Source organism: Silene latifolia, chromosome 2 (assembly GCF_048544455.1).
Source record: "Silene latifolia isolate original U9 population chromosome 2, ASM4854445v1, whole genome shotgun sequence".
NCBI classification, from domain to species: domain Eukaryota; kingdom Viridiplantae; phylum Streptophyta; class Magnoliopsida; order Caryophyllales; family Caryophyllaceae; genus Silene; species Silene latifolia.
In genome coordinates this window covers 38,638,771-38,657,748 of record NC_133527.1, presented here as the reverse complement: position 1 = coordinate 38,657,748, position 18,978 = coordinate 38,638,771, and the positions used below count along the sequence as shown (strand labels likewise).

At 39.6% G+C, this 18,978-nt stretch overlaps 1 non-coding gene across 1 annotated transcript; it reads right to left on the bottom strand.

The window, feature by feature from the left end:
- Positions 1–3,812: 3,812 nt before the first annotated feature.
- On the bottom strand, positions 3,813–3,919 carry LOC141644855 (small nucleolar RNA R71). Its single transcript, XR_012544459.1, has one exon. It is a non-coding gene; the product is annotated as a small nucleolar RNA R71 (small nucleolar RNA).
- Positions 3,920–18,978: the final 15,059 nt, after the last annotated feature.

Below are 18,978 nucleotides of genomic sequence, written 5' to 3'. Positions count from 1 at the left end.
CACTTGATTCCACGACCACCCCATGATACAGAGCCAGTCATAGAAGAGGTTGAGCACATAACTGATTCCGGTGTAATTCTATACTTATTCCCCACAACCTGGCTGAGTAAACACTGAGGATCAATAAGAAACTTATGGTTTGTTTTTATCGTAGTAATTTTAATTTCAAAAAATATTTATCTGGTCTTTATGTTTGGCTTTTAATATTGGGTTTCCGATGCTACTTAATCAAATCCGAAACGTCTTGCTTGTGACGGGCTAATCCCGTCACAAGCTGAAGACCTCTCACAAAAAGGGAGAGGGGACAAGGTGGGGCACCCCATGTGCTTCCCCACTCACCTCTCATGAGTATTTTGTGAGAGGAAATGGTATCCGTCACAGGCTTGTGACGGATATCGCCGTCTTCAATGAGATTTTGTGTAATCGAATAGCTTGCTGTGTAACTTTTTGGGATATTGTATGTTACTCCCTTCTATTCCGAATAACTGTCCCATTTGTACAATGACACGAAAATTAAGGAATGGTGTTAAAATAATGAAAAGTATTGTATAGGGGTAAGAATATAGGAGTTAAATAATGAAAAGTATTGAATATGATAGTTTAGGGGTGGTTGGGGGTGGTAAATAAAGAAAAGAGCCAAGGGTAGGAAAGTAAAAAAACTTGTCCAAATATGACAAATGAGACAGCTATGTGAATAGACGGAAATGGCAAAAGAGACAGTTATTCGGAATAGGAGGAATATATCCTTTTCCTACTATTAGAATTAAAAATGGGGCAATGATAAAAAAAAGTAAAAAAAACTTCATCGATGGCCCAAAATTCTTGCATTACCAATCTTGAGCTCTATTCTCCTGTGTGATGTGGGTAAGGGCCAAAAGTCCCACAACCGCGGATTAATAGTGAGGAGACATGTTTATAAGCTAGTGGATTAATCCTCCTATCACCAATTGGTTTTAGAATGATACCTCACTTGCTTGTGACCTTGTCTGTCTCACTTGTTCTGTAAACCCGCGGAGGAAGACTTACAAGTGATATCAGAACCGACAGTACGACTTGGGCCGCACCTTTGCAAGGTGACGATGTGGTGATCATGTGTCCCCTTGGCTTAACCAGAGATGATGCGGAGTAGCCTAGTTAGCCGGGTGTGAAGTAACATAGAGTAAGCTAGAGTTCACCAACACACATGTGAAATGGAGAGATTGTTAAGTTCTATTGTCATGTGTGGGACTCAACAACCACCATATTACTAGAGAAAGTACCCCAAACTTTGGACTTTAGTAAGATAACTAGGGACTAGTTTTTGGATAATGATACGGCGCCATCGGGTGGCGCTCAATTTCGGCGCCACCCTCTCACACGCATCCCTTATTATTAAGCGATTGATGTGACTCATATTTGAGCATATTTAGTCCACGAATTAGCCTCGTTCCTATGCTTTTTAGTGCATAATTGGGTTATTTACTATCTTTAGTTTCTCGTTTTGCATATTCTTTGAGGTTTTGATCCCTTCGTAGGAAAGGAGTGCAAACCTTGCATTTTCATGGCAAAATGGAGCTAAATTGATCGAATTAAATGACCAAGCATCAAAGGGAAGACAATGCTAGAAGGCCTATGTAGATAATAAAGTAGATTGGGCAATGATGAAAGGATCCTTGCATCTCCAACAAGATCCCCGAGGATTGTTGAAGAAAGAAAAGAAGAGAAGTGACTGTGAAGGAATCCGAGCGTCGCAGTGCCCAGTCCGAGCGTCGCAGCGCCCAGGACGAGCGCCGCCCTGCTATAATCCGAGCGTCCCGGCCCACAATCCGCTCGGATTCTGCTCCAGAACTAACCGTCCCTCAGCCAAGATGCTCGGGACGGGCGTATTACTTGAAAACCACCAAAACGGAGATAAGCATCTCCTTGGAGAGGAGCACTTCCTCAACTTTTCTTAAGGGTCTTAATAGTCATTTAAGCCTTTAGTAACCCTAATTTATGTACCTAATCCTTAGTATAAATACCCCATTGTACTACCTAGATTATCATGTCATCTTAATAGGATCTTAATCAAGTCCTAATACTCTCTTAATCTGGTAATCAATTCTTAATTTAACATTAATACAAATCTCATTTCTTAATCATTCCTTAATTTTTCTATTGTTCATCATTTATTTTGGGTAATTAGAAGATTATTTGGGTTTATTTGGAGGATTGACAACCTTCCATCAATCATCAAGTACTTCTATTATTCTTTACTTTATTATTTGGAATCATCTTTATAGGTATAATTCTCTCTTAATCCCTTTTTAATTATTGTTAATCATCTTCATTTGTTCATCATGTTTTGCCTTGCTAGTATGATTGACAACCTTGTTAGCATGTTAAACTTGATAATGAGTGAGTAGTTTTCTTAATTAGGGTTAATGTGGAATTAGGGGAAACCAACATGGGGATTGATTCATGCTTAATCTAATATGTTTTCATAATTAATTTGCTTGCTTGTTGTGATTTCAACTTATGCACATGTTATGTTTGATGAAATGCGAGCCTATGAATCCTTGCATTTTTTTACCCATCACTTACCTTTTCAATGAGACTTGTAAGACATAAACCAACTCGAGTCTCATTAGACCATGCATATAGTTGGATAGGGAGGATTAAGTCGACTTGTAGGTGTTGTACAATTTAATCGATTCGGCTTCGGGACCCAAACCTTCCTAGGGATTGTAAGATATACACTAACTCGATCCCATCACAACAATAATTGCTTGCATCTAGTAGAGAATATGTTTGTATGATCAAATTTCATGAATCCCCTATGAACCCATGACACCCCAGTGCTTTTAATCAATTGTTTACATCTCGTTTTAATAATCTTGCTTGCTTTCATTACTTTATTTACATTGTTATTTAGTTTAGTTAATCTCCTACCTCAACCCAAATTGTGACACCCTTAGACACAACCATTTGCAATCGAAAATCCTACATCAATACCCGTCCCTTGGGATCCGACCTTTACTTACCTTTTTACTAAAAGTAGAGTAGTTTGTGGAGTTATAAATATTGTTTTGGTCTAGGTAACTTTTGACGACAAGTAACAAAAACCGACGAACCAAAAATGGCGCTGTTGCCGGGGACGGTGTTAACTTGATTTGATTTTCTTTGATTGTTTTTAGTTGTGTCTTTCTTTACCTTGGGGAAGTAAAACTCCTCAAGGTTTATTCTAATTGTTTTCGAGTTGTTTGATATTTTGCATGTCTAGGAGATCACAAGGTAACTTGTTACCCATTGATCTTGAAATTGAAAGAACTTTGACCAACAATAGAAGACTTGATAGAAATACTTTGAGAGGTATTGGTGAAATTGTGGACATTCAACCAAATAATATTGAGTTCATCAACCCTTTTGCAAGAGAAAGAGAGGATAACCCAATACAAAACCAACCACAAAATCAACCCACAATGCCTACATTTTCATCACATTCTGTACCAACTGAGGAGAACCTACCAAATGGTACTCCTACACCACAACACTTAACCGGTAATTTCATTGCAAAATCCGCATTTATACAATTAGTTGAGAGAAGTCAATTTGGGGGGATGCCTAGTGAAAACCCTCATTCTCATATGGAGACTTTTTGTGACTATTGTGATGCGATTTCTCAAACCGGAGTTACTCAAGACCAAATTCGATGGGTCTTATTTCCTTTTTCTTTGATTAGTTCCGCGAAACAATGGTTAAAGAGCCTTGATAAGGCTACTCTTGGTATTGACTCTTGGAAGAAATTGGCACTTGCTTTCTACAAGAAATTCTATCCTCCGGAAAAGACTAACATGTTGAGAGCCCAAATCACCGAGTTCAAACAAAGGGATGAGGAATCTTTGTATGAAGCATAGGAGAGATTCAAGGATACTTGCCGATCTTGTCCACATCATGGACTTAGCGAGTGGTTCCTTGTACAATAATTTTGGAATGGTCTTTATGAAGACTCCCGAAATATTCTCAATATGGGATCAATTGGTATGTTCACCAAAGTTGATGATAATCAAACATGAAACAAGATTGAGGAAATGGCGGTCTATAACTCACAATATAATAGACCTCGTAAGGCTACTAGAGGAGGAAAGCATGAAGTGGACTCTATTACTCAATTAGGTGCTCAACTTAGTGCTCATATTGATACCATTAATTTGAAGTTTGAGAAGGCTATGGCTAAGCTTGAAGAAGCTTCCAAATCACCTAAGCAACATGTTAATGCCATGGTGGAATCTTCATCAATTCCAAGTGGAGTATGTGAGAGTTGTGGAACTTTGGGACATGACCAAAGTGAATGTAGGGGAACAAGTGAATGCTTTCCAAGCATACAAGAGTGGTACCCCTTATTCCAACTATTACAATGAAAACACCAAATTTCATCCCAACCTCTCATACAAAAGCCAAAATGTTCAAAACCCTCAAACAACATATACCCCACCTCCAATGAGAAACCAAGCTCAAAGACCCTTTTACAATCAAAACCAAAGTTATCAAAACCAAACTCCATACAATCAAACAAATGACCAAGGTTTTGATGTTCAAAAAGCGGTCCTCCAAATGCAAAAGAACCAACAAGAATTTTTCACTCAAATGCAAAAGGATAGCCAAACAAAAGACATCACCATTAACAACATACTAGCTCACACAAAGATGTTGGAGACCCAAATGTCTCAATTAGCATCTTCAAGTTCACAAGAATCGGTGAGTACCATCCATTTGAGGAGTGGTACAAGGTATGAAAGGCCGAAGAGGCCCGTTGATGAATATGTTGTGAATGCTAGTGACAAGGAAAGTGTTGTTGAAAACTCTAAAGAAGAAGAACCCACCATTCAAGAAGTTTCAAAGGAGAATAAAGAGAAGGCTAAAGGGAAAGAGCCTATTGTGATTCGGCTTCCATTTCCAAGTCGTCAAGCTAAGCCTAAGTTTGATGAACAACTTGGGAAGTTTATGGAGATTGTCAAGAACTTGGAAGTCTCAATTCCATTTACGGAATTAATCAATCACGTTCCGACCTATGCGAAATACATGAAATATATTCTTACAAAGAAGAAATTCATCCGGAAACTTGAGACTATTGCTTTCACTAAGGTGAGTAGTGCCATCCTACAAGGAAGTTCACCTCCAAAACTAAAGCATCCGGGAAGCGTCTTTATTCCATGTACCATTGGCGACAACACAATCAACAAAGCTCTATGTGACCTTGGGGCATGTGTGAGTGTCATGCCATATTCGGTGTGCAAAAGGCTAGGAATGGGAGAACTTAAGTGCACTAATATCACGCTTTAAATGGCGGATCGCTCAACGAAGACACCTTTAGGGGTATGGGAAGATGTGCCGGTAAGAATTGGCAAATTCTTCATCCCGGTGGACTTTGTTATTGTTGACATGGAAAAAGACTCCAACATTCCTATCATATTAGGAAGACCCTTCTTACACACCGCGGGAGCGGTAATTGACGTGAAACATGGAGATCTCACACTCGAAGTTGGAGATGAAACAATCACTTTTAATCTTGACAAGACAATGAGAGCTCCCCGATTACATGAGCCGTGTTTCACGGTTGATCATTATAGCCGAGAAAATGATAGGAAGAAGTTGGCATCTCAATGCAAAGAACAAGCTATGGGTAAAGAATCACCACCCATATGGAAAGAGAAAGTCCAAGATGCTCCGTCCAAGGAACAAGGATGCTTCAACAAGAATGAGAGCTTGAATAGCTCACCACCACTCATGACAGGTAAAGAAGAAGGCCTCATTGGCCATGACAAGAAGAAAGAGGAGTTGTTCTCATCAACTCGTGATATTATTGGGGAACAAGTAGATGAAGTATGCAGTCTTTGGGATGATGAGTTTGAAGGGATATTCAATCCCTATATTGTTAATGCTATGACCCAAGACCACCATGAAGAACAACAAGTGCAAAGGTCTATTGAAGATCTTTATCATGACAATGAACACGCTTTCGACTACTTCTTCAAGGTGTTGAGCAACATCAACAACACTTTGAACATGCCTCCTTGACATCTCATTTATGGATGAGAGTTTGGTAGAGTCCTCCCTAAACCACCATTTGTAAATATTCTAACCCCTTAACTTGCTTTTTACTTATTGTATTGCATTATTTTGTCAATTTTGGATTTGTATTTTTCTGCCTTGATCAAGATTTTCATCATTTTGAGAGAAAGTGAGGGAGGGACTTATGTGATTATTGATGTGTAGTGTTTTGACATAGTGTGGGGATAGCAATTGCCTAGGCTATCCAAGCCTTCGTAGTGCCCCCACAATGAAGACCAAAGGAATGAAGAGTTAATGACACGGGTTATGAAATACCCACGGATGGACCTGAATTCGTGTGGTAGAGGGAGAATCCGAGCGTCCCAAAGGGAATCCGCTAGTCCTGAAGATAATCCGAGCGTCCTGGGTAGGATCCGCTCGTCCTGAGATAGCTGGAAAAAGAAGTTTTTGCTCTGACTGAGAATCCGAGCGTCCCACTTGAGAATCCGCTCGTATCAGTCAGGACGCTCGTCCCACAGAGAATCCGCTCGTCCTACAGCTGGTAAAAATTGGGATTTCTCCCTGACAAGGAATCCGAGCGTCCCGACAGCGATCCGATCGTCCTCATTCAAAAAGACGCTCGTCCCAGCACGTCTTTTTCCTGAAGCCAACTGCAGCAGAATCCGAGCGTCCCGACCCCAGTCCGCTCGTCTCCCCTCTGATTTTCAAATTTAACGGGATTAAAACCCCAACTTTCCCAATTCATTTACTCATTCACAACATAAACACAACTCCAAACCCTCAAAACCCTCATTCTCTCCATCAACCAACATCAAATTTCTCAACCAAAATCACTCAAATTAAATCCAAACTTCCTCAAAACTCAAATAAATCACTCCTTTACCAACAACAAGTGATTAAAACACCAACATCTTCAAAGTTTGAGTTGATTTTTAGGATACAACGCAAAATTCAACTATCCTAAATCGATTTGGGTCTTATTGGAATTTGAAGAAATAAAGCTAATATTTGGTATTACTACATAAAGGAGAACATGGCAAGAACAAAAGGTGGAAGCAAGGCATCCCCAAAGAAGAACCTTTCCAAAAGACAACAAGCTCTTCAAGCTATTCAAGCATCTAATGCATTGGTGGTTCAAAATGCAAGGTTGGAAATTCAAGAGTCTATTCCTCCTATGGAAGCTACTACTTCTACTCCGGTTGTTGAACAACTAGATGATTATCCGGAGGTAATTTTCACATCCGACTCTCATATGGAGAAATTTGTTTCCTTTTCTAAGAAATCTATTTTACCCACCAAATTCATATTATATGCCAAGAGACCTTAACAAAATTGGGTGTCCTAGAGCAAACCAAGACCTTTTTTGAGTCCATGGGGTTGAGTACTTTGTTTAATATGCGAGAGTTGACTTACTCATCCCTCACCTTAGAGTTTTTAAGCTCATTGAAAGTTACCAAGGTGGAGGATATAAGGAACATTGAATTCCGGCTCGAGAATGTTGATAGGAAATTGTCTTTTGAAGAATTTGGTAATGTTTTTGGCCTTAGTAATGACCCGACCTACACGAAGAAACCTACCAAGTATGATCCCGATCCCCTATGGAAGGCTATTACCGGTAAAGAGTTTACATCTTATCATGATTGTCGTGCTCTTTTTGTCCATCATCCGGGCATAAGAGTATGACACAAGGTTGTTGGGCATACTTTGATTGCTAGTAAGGGAACGAACCATTTCATCGAACTTGACTTTATTTATCTCGAGTCAACCTTGAACATTGGAAGAGAGTTCACCAAAAAGTACAACATTCTCCAACTTTTGATTGAGAGATGGCTCAAAGCCGATCATGGCAAAGAAGGCACGACCTTTATTGTTAATGGAGGTTTGGTAACTTATTTGGCTAAACACTTTAACCAGAACTTCAACAAGGATACCACCTATAAACCGGTTAAGGGAGGCCATATCATTGATCTAGCCACCATGGTTCGAAAATTCAAATCGGTCACGAATGATACTCTTGATGAAAAATTTGGATGGTTAACAAAAGATGCTAAATCCTTCACATTGCCAAGCAAGATTTGCCGATTGAATGTTCATAGGCCAAACTACCTTCTCCCACTCTCCGAGAAGCCGAGTATATTATACAACACCAAGGGGAAGACATTTCTGAGCCCTCATCCTCCATTATCACCCCACCTTACCCATTCACCTACCATGAATTTCAACTCGAAAATGTTAAGGCGGGGAATGACTACTTGACTCTCTTGATGAAAGAAATGCACAAGCAAGCTTATATGGATAGAGTCGATGCTTATAGAGCACAATATCCGCCTCTTCTTCATCTTTCTAGGCAAGGACTTCTTGACCCATCTTGTCCTTTGCCTAGTTGGGCGGATAAGGTAACCTTCTTTCCTAGTGCTTCTAGAGGTGATAGCTTGGGTGAAGAGGAGATGGTTGTTGTTGAGAGTGGTGCACAAGAAGGTGAAGAGAATGAAGAAGAAGAAGAGGGTAGTGAGGAAGAAGAAGGAAGTTCAAGTGAAAGTGGTGAAGCCTCCGGATCTATGGAGGTTGATGATGATTCAAGTGAAGTTGGTGATGATGATGGAGATGATAGTGATGACGCCATGGCCGAAGATTGAGGATTAGCAAGCTCTTGGGAGGATGCCGCATTACTTTGTAAGTTTCCTACACCTTCTTTAAGGTTTGTTTATTTCTCATGTTTTTCATATAATTTTTATCTTGATCATGATTTGGAGTCCTAGCATCATCTAGAGGACTCACACCTCGGTCCCATTGAGGTGTCTCTTTTATTGTTCCCACATTCAAAATCCAAAATGACAATTGTAGTTTCATGCATAGCATCTTTATGCATGAACTCCCCCAATTTTTGACATTAGAAATATTGTCTATTTTGGTTTGGGGAAGTTTATGCATATGCATTGAGGACAATGCTCATACTAGTGTGGGAATGGGAAATTCTAACATGACTTTTTAAACAAAAATGATAAAAATTGAAATTTTTTGAAAAATACAAAAATATGTCTTTTAATTTCATTAATCACAAAATCCATAAAAATTTGAAAAATTCAAAAATCCTAAAACATGTTCATTTCCTTCGTAGTGTAGTCTTGTATATATTGTCTTGTATATATTGTGTTTGTTCATCCTTTTTCACATTGATCGACTACGCCACATCCGAGACATGAGGATATTGAAGACCGCATGATATGATCTTTCCAATCTCTCTTTTCCTCTTTATGTTAATGACTATGTGGCTTTATTTTGATTGATGCGGTAAAAACAATGTGAATTTAGGATTGCATTTAGATTATTTGGCATACTAGTTGGTAAAGCATATGCATTAGGATGTATATATGTTAGTTGCATCATAGCATATAGTTGCATTTAGGAAAATTTTGTGAAAGCATCTAATTGGAAAGCTTGACAAGTGTATATAAGGCCCTTGTAGATACTTTTTCTTCTGAAGACTTTGCTTGTTAGAATGCTTGTAAAACACCCTAGGATGTGTCATGCTAGTATCCTTTGACCCATAGATTAAGGCCTAGTCAAGAGTACCTTGTGGTGTGATAACTCCTTGGCTACCGTTTATTCCAAGGTTACCCTTGAAACCATGCAACCATCATCCATGTTCTACCACATTTTTGTCATCAAAGGGAATGGGCACAAAAATTGTTCAAAATTTGAGTTCAAGAGATGAAAAGAAAAGAAAAAGTTTGCAATTGCATCAAAGAAAACAGGAGTAACAAAAATGAAAACTCCTATGCTTCAAAAATAAGCACCCTCCCTACAAATGGGGTAGCTTTGAAAATGTTCAAAAAAGAAATGCAAGAAAAAGTTGAAATTGTCAAGTGTTGAAAATGCCAAACATCAAAAGAAATGGCAAAGAAATGTTCTCAAAATGTCAAATGCCACAAAATTGGGGGGACAAACAACAACAAATGCAAACTCCCACATGAAACTCAAAATTCTATTGATCCCTTTTCCATCGTATCCACTTTTGTGCATGGTAGAGAGGGGACGACCCTTCTTCTTGTCTAGGCAAGAAGGGGAATTCCGCGATCCTCCAGTGTTTCTAACACCATAGGGAGTCTACTCTTGACAAAAGCATTTAACGATTGAGGACAAAGGTACCCTAGCTTGACACAACTTGGAGGTGATTTATTGGTATCCTTCTAGGCTTAGTAGTTTTGAAGAAACCATATCTATGATGGAATGTGTACCCTTGAATTGATTCCCCTTTAGATAATTTCCGCCACTTAGATGAGGAAAGTGGCTATTAATTTTTGTAAATGCATCCATTTACTTGTTTTGTGTGCTTTAATGCTTAGATGTATCACCATTTTGGCAAGCCCCACCTTACCTTGCAAGAAGGCATCCTACCTCAAGGTTATCTTGTTGTGAGTTGAAGGGGCGGAGTGAGAGCCGCTAATTGTGTCACATCGGCTATATTAGTAGGTAAGTTTGAATAAGGGTCCTAGTTTTTGTCACCTCTTAACTCGGGACGAACAAAGGTTCGGTTTGAGGATATTTGATGTGACTCATATTTGAGCATATTTAGTCCCCGAATTAGCCTCGTTCCTATGCTTTTTAGTGCATAATTGGGTCATTTACTATCTTTAGTTTCTCGTTTTGCATATTCTTTGAGGTTTTGATCCCTTGGTAGGAAAGGAGTGCAAACCTTGCATTTTCATGGCAAAATGGAGCTAGATTGATCAAATTCAATGACCAAGCATCAAAGAGAAGACAATGCTAGAAGGCCTATGTAGATAATAAAGTAGATTGGGCAATGATGAAAGGATCCTTGCATCTCCAACAAAATCCCCGAGGATTGTTGAAGAAAGAAAAGAAGAGAAGTGACTGTGAAGGAACCCGAGCGTCGCAGTGCCCAGGACGAGCGTAGCCTTGCTACAGTCCGAGCGTCGCATCGCCCAGCTACAATTCGAGCGTCCCGACCCACAATCCGCTCTGATTCTGCTCCAGAACCAACCGTCCCTCAGCCAAGACGCTCGGGACGAGCGTATTACTTGAAGACCACCAAAACGGAGATGAGCATCTCCTTGGAGAGGAGCACTTCCTCAACTTTTCTTAAGGGTCTTAATAGTCATTTAAGCGCTTAGTAACCCTAATTTATGTACCTAATCCTTAGAATAAATACCCCATTGTACTACCTAGATTATCATGTCATCTTAATAGGATCTTAGTCAAGTCCTAATACTCTCTTAATCTTGTAATCAATTCTTAATTTAGCATTAATACAAATCTCATTTCTTAATCATTCCTTAATTTTTCTATTGTTCATCATTTATTTTGGGTAATTAGAAGATTATTTGGGTTTATTTGGAGGATTGACAACCTTCCATCAATCATCAAGTACTTCTATTATTCTTTGCTTTATTATTTGGAATCATCTTTATAGGTATAATTCTCTCTTAATCCCTTTTTAATTATTGTTAATCATCTTCATTTGTTCATCATGTTTTGCCTTGCTAGTATGATTGACAACGTTTTTAGCATGTTAAACTTGATAATGAGTGAGTAGTTTCCTTAACTAGGGTTAATGGGGAATTAGGGGAAACCAACACGGGGATTGATTCATGCTTAATCTAATATGTTTTCATAATTAATTTGCTTGCTTGTTGCGGTTTCAACTTATGCACATGTTATATTTGATGAAATGCGAGCCTATGAATCCTTGCATTTTTTACCCATCACTTACCTTTTCAATGAGACTTGTAAGACATAAACCAACTCGAGTATCATTAGACCATGCATATAGTTGGATAGGGAGGATTAAGTCGACTTGTAGGTGTTGTACAATCTAATCGATTCGGCTCCGGGACCCAAACCTTCCTAGTGATTGTAAGATATACACTAACTCGATCCCATCACAACAATAATTGCTTGCATCTAGTAGAGAATATGTTTGTATGATCAATTCCCATGAATCCCCTATGAACCCATGACACCCTAGTGCTTTTAATCAATTGTTTACATCTCGTTTTAATTATCTTGCTTGCTTTCATTACTTTATTTACATTGTTATTTAGTTTAGTTGCTCTCCTACCTCAACCCAAATTGTGACACCCTTAGACACAACCATTTGCAATCGAAAATCCTACATCAATACCCGTCCCTTGGGATCCGACCTTTACTTACCTCTTTACTAAAAGTAGAGTAGTTTGTGGAGTTATAAATATTTTTTTGGTATAGGTAACTGATACCGTCGTAGAGTACCAAAGATAATATTATAATTTCCAAAGTATTACTATAGACAGTGGCAGTCGGGGTCGAACCATAGAGAGGCAATGCAATTAATAGTTGTCTGATTTTAGCCTAAAGTAACAAATGTGTGGGGGTTTGTTTTGAATTGTTCTATAACTAAGGGCAATAATAAAAACGGAACAAAAACAAATAAATAAGCAATAGATGAAAATGGATAAAATCAAATATTAAAAGAATGCTAAGATGGTCGGTTCACTGTAGTTTCGGCGGCAATATCCTAAGTAAGTCTGAGATAATCACGTGAGACGGGAAAATAAGAAGTCCTCTCGGTCCATTCTCAACAGGTAGAATCTTTCGATCTCGCTACGGGTCCCTAATATCACTAATACTGATTCTGGTCCTGAAAAGTGATTTAAAAGTCTAAATTAACTTATCTCTCGATCTTATTAATTTAGTCGTCTTAATTAAGTAGTCTATTTTCCTCCCCTATCTTTCGATCTTATAGGGTCGGTCAATTCCTAAGCATTCAACTAGTCGCGTGCACTCGAGTCATCAAATATAGCAATTAAATTAATTAAAACGAAGTAAAACTCACGTGGCCGGTCGATCGACCAGGGTAGGCGGTCGATCGACCATGGCGCGATTCAGGTATACTATTCTACGCCGCCTACTTCTACAGATTCCCTACATCCTAGCACAGGGTATTTAGCTAGACATATTGGTGATAATAATAACATTAAAATTGATAAACAAAGCAGATGATTTCATAATTGATTTAACTAAACAAATAATTAACATGAATCAATAATATGGCTTTAGGGAAACTACTCTAGCAATTCTAATCTATGAACAGATATAAATTGAAATTAAGGAGTCGAAGTTACCGAATGAAAACTGGAGGAAGAATCCCAAAGCACGAACTTTATTAAAGAAGAATAAACTAATTGTATTGAATGATTATGAAAACAAATGCTAAACTTCATAATCAACCCTAATTATTTCCCTGAAAACTGATGATCCCCGACTTGATGATTCAGGTTACGTTATATAGATAATCTACGTAACTTATTATTCCTAAAACCTAATTCCCTTGGGCTTTCTAATTCTCATCCTTTAGACTTGCGTCAGATTAACGGTTTGGTCGATCGACCACTGGGACCAGTCGATCGACTGAAATGCGCTGTACAGGAGCTTCTGAAAGTCGTGCTCTGGTCGATCGACTGAAAGCACCAGTTTATCAACTGCTTCATCAGGTAATTGGCTCCAAAAGCTTCGTAAATTCGTCTTTCGGGCCACGATACGCGCACCAAGTTCACTTCCCGAGTAAATACTTCACGTCAAATGCAATGTTAGGTACTCGGGGACGGATTCGGCTCGATTTCCGCTGGATTCTTCACATTTCTGAAATATTATACAAAAACACAAAAGTAGACGGAAATAGGGAAAATAGTAGCATAAACTACACAAATGAGCTCTGAAATGCGTGTAAAATAGGGCGTAAAACATCATATTTAGGACACGCATCAAAATTCCCCAAACCAAACCCTTGCTTGTCCCCAAGCAAGAACTAGACTCGATCCTAAAACCTATTGGAACGAGTTCAATCTCAGAGCGAAATGCAACATGTAAAGCCTAAACCAATTTAATGCAACAAATCAACAATCAATTAGCAACATGAATCATGCAAACGAGTTATGTAGTCGTTAAAAACTGCTTAACCGTCGACCTTGCAAGACCTATCATTATGGACTCTCACGGGTCGCTCAAATCACACATAAGCACAGGTGAATATATGTAAAAGATAGAAAGAATTAATTTTGTAAACACTCTCACCTAACTACGACCTACAAGAACATGCCTGCAATCTAATATGAAAATGATCTCCACAACCATACACATTCATTCCAACCAACAAATGACCATGACACATGCCGAGGTAAATATGGATATGTGAGGTATGGGTAAGAAGGGGCTAGGACGAATTTGGTAAAAACAGGGTTAAAAGCCAAGCTAGTAACTAAGGGAACCAAATTAATAATTCATCCCAACTTCTTGCTCAAAATTTCAATCGAAACGGTGCTAATAGCAAGCACAAATCTCACAATCTCCAATAATTAATCAACTCCCCATAAGATAAAAATGCAACATGGGAGCAAAAATCGCCATTTAATAAAGACTTTGAATTATGCGAATTTGATTTTTTTCTCTTTTTCGGGCTTCAGTCGATCAACCAATGAGTCCAGTCGACCGACCATAGATCGAACTTGTTTCTCTTTTTCTTTTTTCTTCTTTTTTCAATTCTATTTTTTTTCTTTTTTCTTTTTTTTTTGTCCTTTTCATTTTCCCAACATCATCTCAAAATGAGCATTAACCACCAAAAACGAAATAAAAATCCCGAGAACATAAACTACTAGCTTGACAAGGGCAGGCTAAACGTAGGATGTAGTAACGGGACAAAAAGGCTATTTTTGGCAGTGTGGAGCTTATGGGCAAAATGAATAAGGGGGCGACCTCTTCCACATGTGTCAACTAACCACGAACCCGAATGCATACTGGTATTAAGCAGATTAAGTTCATATTTATGCATATTTATGTAACATGTCTCATAAGGAGTAACTTCTCACATTCCTAGATAAACTGGTCATGAATGACACCAGTTATAGGCTCTAAATCTCAGAAAATGATATAGTTTGCCAAAAATCTAAGTCAAGTCTAAAGTTCAGCAAAATAATTAACGGAAACTCGTAGATTATGCATATGATTCTACTAATAACATGTCAATTAAACACGACTTAGGCATAAACAAATGCAAATGCAATGTCATCATTGAAATACTACCGTTCCGACTCAACCTATATGCTAAAATAAACGTGTAATTTTTTTGAAAATTTTCAATTTTTTTGAATTTTCTGTATATATATAGGAAATGAAACAAACAATGCAAACTGAAATGCAATAAACGTGAAACAGAAATGCAGTAAAACAGAAATGCAATAAAACATGTGAATGCAATGCAAAACCCTTCCCCAAACCAAATCACACAATGTCCCCATTGTGCAAAATCATGTAAAAGAAACAAAAGGGAAATGGAAATTTGCGATAAATTAACTAAAAGGACATGAAGAAGAACTCGGAAGCTCACAAGACTTTAAGCGCAGAAGGAAACCTCCCCAAACCAGCGTGAGCTAGGAGGTTTCAGTAGCCAGCAGTGCTACCATAGGTACTTGAAAAGACACAAAAAAGTACCGAGCATAATTCCGAGAAAACAATTTACGAAACGCAAAATTATGTGCAAAATACGAAAATAGAAGAAAACAGAAATGAGTCGGAGAATAAAGTGGAGAAAAGACTCCCTCAACTCCAAAAATCGACCAAACACAGCAGGGGAGTGATCGAAAACAAGTACAGCAGCGCGTAGCGGTCGATCGATCACTTCACCCAGTCGATCGACCAGGGTGACAGGAACAGTAGCTTTTGTAACTGTAGCAGTCAGTCGATCGACCAAGATGGCCAGTTGAATGACTGAAAAACCTGCTGTAAGTTCTGATTTCTTCGAATTAGCTCAATAAATTGAGCTAACAAGGTCTATAAACCTGCAAATACACATAATAATGCGCCCAAAATTGCGCAAAATCCAAAGTAACAGTTTAAAGTCTTTAAAATCCTAAGCAAAATTATTAATGCGAAGTCTCGCGCACACAAAAGCGATAAAAAGTCTAACAAAAGCAGTAAAATGTCTTTGAAAAGTCTTCAACAACTAATAGTTGATCAAGAATGGCCACGGAATAGCCCACTTGCTCGGCTTCTGGCTACAAGAGGTAGCCTCTACAGTGCTCATCTTCTCAGCGGGGCTCCTAACCATGCCAATATCCGCAGAACTCAACGGATCAGCTTCTCTGATATCTTCCCAATCAATGACCTCGTCTAGCTCGTCAAAATCCAAATCGGACTCCGTCACTTTGACTGATTCTTCATCTAGCTCCTCATCTGTGCCATAGCTAAGACATCTTAGACCGCCTCTTTGAACAATTGGCTCCTTCACAGCTGGAACAACATGCGGCTCTTCCTTCCCCAAACCAGCTCCTACAATATCCAAAACAGAAGAATCTTCCTCCAAGTTGCTCCCAATCTGGGGCGGAGGTGTTACAACAGGAATAGGCATAGAAGCAGGCATATCAGAAAGCACAAAATAAGATTTCTTTTCAGAAACCACATTACAAGTTACTGGCCACGTAAGGTCTTTCTTCTTAGCTGTCTGGGCAAAGACAATGGAATGTTTCCCTACCTTAAAGGTCAATGTCCCTGAGCCAACATCTATAACTGCACCAACAGTGTGCAGAAATGGTCTACCCAAAATGATAGGAATGTGAGCATCCTCGGGTATATCTAGCACAACGAAGTCAACTGGGAAAAAGAACTTCCCTATTTGCACAGGAATGTCCTCTAATATTCCTATAGGCTGGACCGCAGAACGATCGGCCATCTGTACTGTCTTGTTTGTGATTGCAAACTTAGTCAAACCCAACTTCCTAGCTAGACTCAAAGGCATGACACTAATGCTAGCCCCTAGGTCACATAATGCCTTCTCAATAGAAAAGGTACCAATATTACATGGGACTGAAAAGCTACCTGGGTCTTCTAGCTTATGAGGTGCAGTATGGGTCAAATAGGAACATGACTCCTCAGTTAGTGCGACAGATTGCATAGTACCAAGTGACTTCTTTTTAGACAAAAGCTGCTTCATAAATTTCATGTAAGCAGGCACTTGGTTTACTAATTCTAAGAAAAGAACTTGCACATTTAAGCTACGAATAACATTTTCAAATTTGTTAAACGATACCTGTTCCTTTGTCGGCACCAATCTCTCTGGATAAGGGGCTGAAAGAAGCAACTTAGCCCTCTCCTCTAAATCTCTCATACCGGCGTCAGTGGCTTTAGGCTGAAAATCCACTACCTTGTCCTTGTTGTAGCTTGAACCTTCTTCAGACCGTCTCAAGAATGAACCATTAATCGTCATCGGGTCATACATTGGAACTGGGACTGACCCATCAGCATTTGGGTCTTGCCTCAATAATTTCGGAGTCGTCGTACCCCGAAACAAGTGGTCCCTCAAGTTATCTGGCATTGGAGGACGAAAAGGTTCAACATCAGCAGCGTTTTCAGTCGATCGACCATGTGGGTCAGTCGATCGACTGGCTTCTACAGGAACATAAGCTGTACTGTTGCGCGGACTGGTCGATCGACCGGGTATGTCAGTCGATCGAATGATATACCTGTTGATCGTCTTTTTCTTGCCACTGTTCGTTCCAGCCTTCTTCCTACTTGGTTCCGCCTCATCTTTTCCAGTAGCATCCTCGACCATAGCAGGCTCATCGAGGGTAGACCCACTCCTCAAAGTAATTGCATTTAGGGTCTCTTTTTGATCCGGCTACGACGGTAATTGCCCCGAAACTCGAGTTGCACTCTTGCTAGCAAGTTGAGCGATCTGAGACTCCAACATTTTCATCCCGGCCTCTCTAGCTTGAGACTCCTTTAGCAACAAATTTTTCAACTCAGTAAAATCGGAATTTTGGAACTGCTGCTGCTGCTGTGGGACATACGGAGGCTTTTGGTAAAGCTGCTGCTGCTTATGAGGGGGCACATAATTCTGCTGCTGCTGCTGTGGACCCGGATTAAGGACATTCTGGTTGGTCCATCTCAAATTGGGGTGGACATTAGAGGGATCGGGATATGTACCAGTCTGCCTATAATGTTGAAAGGCAGCACATACTTCATTCAAACTAGGTCAAAAATCCGAAACATGTCCCTCAGCCCCACATCTTTTGCATAAAAAGGGACCGTCTGAAACAACATTAACTTGGTAAATACCTCCCTTTTGAGATCCTCTTCCAAGCTCATACTTATCAAATCTCGCCGTAAGAGCCTCTAATGCAGCTACGAGAAGGATTCAAAGACTCTCCTTTGATTTCCCCTGGAATTTCCATGCTCAGCTTTATGGGTGGCCATATCATCAATGATTTTCCACCCCTTAGTTTCTCCAACATTCTCCTGGAATCTGTCATTAGCTGCAGCATCCAGGATAAACCTCTAATCGTCATAAAGCCCATTATAAAACTGATTGCATAGGCTCCATTGCTCGAAACCATGGTGCGGAATAGTTCGCACCAGCTTCTTGAAACGGACCCATGCCTCATGAAAATTCTCATCAGGACCCTGTTTAAAGCTCGTGATCTGAGCTCTAATGGCATTGGTCTTCGAGGCAGAACAATATTTCTTGTAGAATGCTAGGGCCAGCGAATTCCAGTCAGTAATCCCGTTAGCAGCTCGATCCAGATCTCGGTACCATTCCCTCGCAGCATCACGAAGTGAAAATATGAACATCGTCTCCTTCACCTGGTCCTGGGTCACACCTGCTGGTGGGGGTATGGAACAGCAATAGTCAATGAATGTCTCCATATGTTTTGCCGCATCTTCATTTGCAGCTCCCCCAAATTGGTTTCTCTCAACCAAGTTAATATAAGACGATTTTTGTTCGAATTTTCTATCCGTCCCTGGCAGTGCGAATCCCTTATAGAGATTCTCAGCTGTTGGCTCGGAGTGACTAGCTATACTTGCTTCTTCGGCCATGTCTGGAGATGTGACGGTCTCAGCTGAAGAAGTAGAAATAGGTGATGAAGGTGGATCCTCCTCAAACAGCTCGTTCTCGTA